This window comes from Amblyomma mixtum, unplaced genomic scaffold, assembly GCF_055824585.1.
Source record: "Amblyomma mixtum isolate Tamu unplaced genomic scaffold, ASM5582458v1 scaffold_13, whole genome shotgun sequence".
Taxonomy (NCBI): domain Eukaryota; kingdom Metazoa; phylum Arthropoda; class Arachnida; order Ixodida; family Ixodidae; genus Amblyomma; species Amblyomma mixtum.
Genome location: NW_028317662.1, coordinates 1,454,883 through 1,460,422, shown reverse-complemented (window position 1 = coordinate 1,460,422; position 5,540 = coordinate 1,454,883).

The following is a 5,540-nucleotide window of genomic DNA, read 5'->3' as shown; positions in this document are numbered from 1 at the left end:
TAAGCAGCAGTTGCGACAGATTTTTCGATCTCCGGCTGTTCGCTCTTAAGTAGCTAATAAAAAACCTCGCTGACCGCATCCAGCGCCCTGCTGAGTCGTGCTCTCCTTACATTGAGGATGTACTTGCTCTCTGCCGGCATGTCAATGCCACAATGACCGAAGCTGACCGTGTTCGCCACGTCCTGAAGGGTATCGGCTCTATGGCGTTCAATGCCCTTGCCATCCAAAACACTACGTCCGTCGATGCCATCATGGAGACCTGCCAGAGCCTCGATCAGCTGCAATCCATCCGTTTGCAACCTGACCCGGCTGCCGCCCTTTTGCCCACCGACTCCGACCTGCGTGCCCTGATTCGAGCGCTCATTCGGGAAGAAGTTCTCACCCACGGTTCTTCGTGCCTGACCGAACCTGCGCCTCCTGCTGCGTCATCTGGTGGTGCTGGCCTTCGCAGCATGATTAAAGAAGTGCTGGCTTCGATCACCTGCTCTCTGGCATCCGACACTCCTGCTCCTCGCCCAACACCCACGTGCGCTCAGGTCGCTGCCATGCCACCTGTCTATGGCCCGCCTCCGACGCCAGAGCCGCCACGTCATCATGTCGCAACTTTGGCCCCTCCAACCTCAACGCCCCGTTCTGCACGCCCTGGCTCTCCAACCGCCCGATTTGTTATTATTGCGGCTTCCGGGGCCATAGTTTGCGCTTCTGCCGTCGGCGCCTTCAAGACGAACGTCGCGGGTATGAAGCCTTCGAAAGCGCCTATACACCTAGTGGTCCTCTCATCAGTGCCGTTCCTTCACGGACTCTTCCGGACGTTCTTCTTCCCCTTCCTCCAGTTGTGTTCCGCCTCGTGACTATCGAACCACCAGAGCTCGATCCCTTCCGCCGTACCGCTGCTCTTCCTCTCTACTCCGACCCGCTTCTACCGCACCTGACCTTCGCTCGGAAAACTAGCTGGTGCAGTTTTTCGTGGGAAAGCTGCATGCTCTGGAGCCTTTTGTGCTCAAATATCCGGGGACGTTATTCAGGGCAGTCGAAGGCAGGTCTCTGAGGGCACTTTCTCACAGCCGGCGTTTCCCTTCACTCATCGCCTTCGTCACGACGGCAGCTGAGGGAGGGGGTATTCTTGGATAGATTACTCGCCGAAATCGGGCAGCAGGACCCGCTGGCTCCTGCTCTACGTCTCCATCGAGCCGGACGATGGAGCCCCGCCCCGCAGAGAACGAGCCAGTGACAGGATGAGGCCGCTTCACGAGACCGAAGCTTCCGCGCTGCAAGTGAGCGAGACATGGCGCTGACGAGCGGCGGTGGCAATGCGGGGGTGCGTGGGCAAGAATAATTTTTTTTGCCTGTCGTGAGATGTAGGCCAGTCTTCAGTCAAGCAGCAGGTGTGAAGGTACAGAGAGCGCATGCCGGTTTCTTTTCATTTAGCAAGTTATCCGGCGTCCTCGCTTAATGCGGCCTTTTACAGAGCTTTGCGTTTGCACTGTGCACGGGATATAAGCTGAGCGAATTTGTAAATGGGCCGCTCAAGTAGGACCAATGTCAGGCAGCGTATTTTCAGTTCCGCGCGGTTTGTTTCAGAGCTCTTAAAAAAAGCTACACAGATGGTGCCTTGTTGAGGACAGTTCAGCCGACTCTTTTTTAAGGCGATATACCACATTCGAAATGCACTTCTTTCCAGAAGCTATTTAAATAGCTAGCAAGTAAGGTTAAAATAATTACCGAAATATGCACAATGTAAAAAAAAAGATTGGACGGGACACTTACATTCCGCCTTAAGGATATGTATGACATTAGACCGTGATGATTTAATTCCCAAGGTTATTGTCTGCTTTACATGAATAGATTCCTGTGAAACCTGATACCTTTCCTGGCACAGCGATGCAACGGTTAAGGCTTGTGCTGCCCAGGTTGCTTTGCGCGATGGACCTATTCATAATTTAACTGCCGCCTGGCCTGCACGGTGGGCAGGTTGTGATGACGCCGCAAGGTCACGTGACCTGGGTGCCCCGCCTTCCTGTTAGGTTGCTCTTTGGGGACCCCCTGCCAGACCCATGCTTGCGATTTTTTGCTCCCCACGCTAAAAAGCCCTTAAAATACGCCACTACTTCGTGCACATTCTCATTGGTGCGTCTAGCGGCATTTTTGCGGTTCTTGGTAAGGGTGCCTGCCATTAACAAGACGTCGCCAAACACTATGCAGCAGGGCTCAAGAATACATGATGAAGTATCTTGTAGCTGAAGCATCAAGTAGTCGTAGCTATAGCCATTATGATAGAGCTGATTGAGGTGTCGGAGCACCAAGGCCGCATTGAGTTAAGGTGATGTGTGTGCTCACGAGGAACTTCATGCTCTTAAATTGGCAGGTGTGCGGGAAGCAATAGTCACAGTAGTGTGGCGGGCTCTCAAGGTAAATGACCGGAAAGTTCTTCTACTAGCGCACGTCGTGACAAGGGGATTACTGCATACCGAGAGATATCCCGCATGACAACGAACTGATTATTGCCATCACGGGAGAGAAACCGAATAATCACACATTTATCCACAGGTTTCCAAAATAAGGTGCACATTTGGAAGACCGGCGCAGCGCGGAAGCAATCTCGCCAGAGCGCACAGTAGAGAATTGTAGAACAGCGGAGAAAAAGAACTCCGGAGAGCGACTAGCCTTATGTGTGTCGTTTCTCTCGCCAGTTGACTCGCTGGGGCGGTGCTAAAGGAGCCATGTCTGCGCGCCTCGTCGATTATTCGAGAAGTTTGGAGCAAATGCTACGCATGGTCGACAGAGAGGGCGTAGCCTTGAGCGCACCTAGTGACTCCCTCTCCACCTCGGTAGCCCGCCGGCGACGGCGGATCAGAAGAAAGAACTAGAAATTTCTGAAAAACGGTCTCCACGCCTTACCGATGGTAACACGGGCCCGGATGATGGTCACCAGATGGTCACCGTGTGCACCATTTATGGTTGCCAGAAGAAAACTACATTCTTTTTAACAAGTCCTGTGAGCGGATGAGCGAAGGTGGGGAACCTTTGAACCAATCGAAAAGAGTACAGACAGAGGCCCTCAAAACATCTGACGTCGTTGCTTGAAGAGGGCACTTGGAAGTGCCTCACTGCGTGGATCTTTTAGGCAACAAGACGAGCACCGTTAGAGTCGACGACATGGCCAAGTATACTCATCTGACAAAGCGCAAAACAGCATTTGGAAGAGTTCAGCTCCAGTCTAGCATGACAGAAGAGCGAAACAATTTTAGAGAGGTCTGCAATGTTAGAACAAAATATTGGTAAAAGGACAATGGCGTCGTCTAAATAGGGAGGCATGTGGACCGTTAAACCTTAGCAACCGAGTCTTCATAATGCCATCGAATGTGTCCGGGACATTGCACAGCCGCATGGCATGAATTTAATCCGCTTGCCATATATGGAGTGACAAACGCAGGCTTCTCATGGTCCTAGTCTTCCACGGCAACTTTACAATAGCCGGATCGTAGGTAAGTGGAGGAAATAAATTTGGCCTCTTAGCGACAATCCAAGGCACAGTCTGCTCAAGGACGCATGCACACATCCTGTTTAGTGATCTTATTTTGCGGGTGGTAATCAACACAGACGCTCCACGTGTCATGTTTTCCTCCCCCAATGCTACTAGCGAAGTACAGTGCCTGTGAGAGGGCTCAATTAGGTTACTATCAAGCACTTTTGTAACCTCCGTATTGATAACCTGTCGCTCAGTATGGGACAATCCGTATGGCTGGCGGAAGATGTGTTGATGCGGTGCGTTACAGCGAGAGATTGTCTTAAAACTGGCCGCCATTGCCGGAAATTGCCATTGGCAGCTGCACAGGCCGCCATTTCAACCTGAACTTGGCAGCGTTTAACGTTAGAAGCTTATTCTGTGAGCCTAGCCTAGCTGTGCTGTTCAAGGAACTAGCGGGTATAAAACTAGATCATACGGCTTAGTAAGGTAAAGAGGACAGATCAGGCATATACAGTACTAAGGGGCGGGAATGTACTGTGCTATCGTCTATTAGCGTAGAGACGAGAACTAGGTGTGGAATTCTTCGTACATTAGGATATATGTGGGAACATAGATGATTTCTATAGCATTAACGAGAGGGGGGCATCTATCGTAATTACGTTCAATAAGAGGGGCAAGCTGAAGGTGGTGCAGGCCTAGGCGCCCACATCCGGACATGATGACCAGATCATTGAAAGCTTCCATGAAGACGCGGAATCGACAATGAACAAAGTAAAATCACAGTACACTGTACTAATGGGCGACTTCAATGGGAAGGTAGGCAAGAAGCAGGCTTGAGACCAGGCGGTAGGCGGCTATGGCATAGGGTCCAGGCATAGCGAAAGGCAGATATTAGCAGAGGTCGCAGAGAGAAATTATTCAAGGATCATGATTTCCTTCTTCCGGGAACGAAACAACAGTAAGAGGACGTAGAAGAGCCCAAATGATGCGAATAAAAAGGAAATAGACTGTGTATGTTGCGCTCACCGTGGTATAGCGCAGGATGTGGAAGTCGTCCAAAAGGTGCGTTGGAGCGACCACAGAAAGGTAAGGCCTCGAAATAAAAGACCTGAAGCCAGGACGGAAGAAATTAGGGAAGGGGAAAGTCAGTGACGAATTAGCGGTAAGAAGGAACGTAGGGGGAATAGGGATATCGCTACAGAACAGATATTGGGCTCTGAAGAAGACGACCTTAATGTTCAAACAATGAACGATAATCTCACATCTGTAATTACAGAATGCACAGTAGAAGTAGGCGGTAGGATGGTTCGACAGGATACCGGGAAGCTGTATCGGGAGACAGAAAATCTGATAAAGAGACGCTAAAGCATTAAAGCGCCTAACCGGACGGAGGGAATGGAACTGACAGAGGTATGAAAGTTATTAAATTAGCTCACGGCAGCCGACATCAGGAACTTTAATATGGAGAAAATCAGGCATGCTTTAAAGAAGGAAGGCAGCCTAAAAGCAGTGAAGAGGGAATTAGACATAAGTAAAAACCAAATGTATGCGATAAGAGACAAAGAGGGCAATGCCATTAGAAATATAAATAAGATTCTTAAAGTGTCCGAAGAGTTCTACACAAACCTATACAGTAGCCAATACAGACACAACGGTAATGAGAGAAGCCGCAACGCTCATCGATGGGACGTCCCGCAAGTAATATATAAGGATGTGAAGAGTGGTTTATTGGCACGTTGAAGCACCGGCAACGAAGACCCGGGCGCAAGTCGTCTAGGAACCAGCGAGGCCAGAGCCCGGCACACAAGCGGCAGTTCTCCAGCACGAGCCTTTCACGGGCGGCGCTAGCGCTTCGTCGTCGTTGGTAGCGGTGCTTAATCATCATCTTCATTCCAACTGCCCCGGCGGAAAGAGGGAGCCATCCTGGCGACTCAAGGCGAGGAAACGACGAGAGGGCTGTAATAAGGCTTCAAGCGGCTGACATGAACGACGTCGCGACCACGGCGGCGATGGTCCAAAGAAGGTGTCACCGGTTCGGTGATATAGTTCACTGGTGACGTACGCTCTAAGA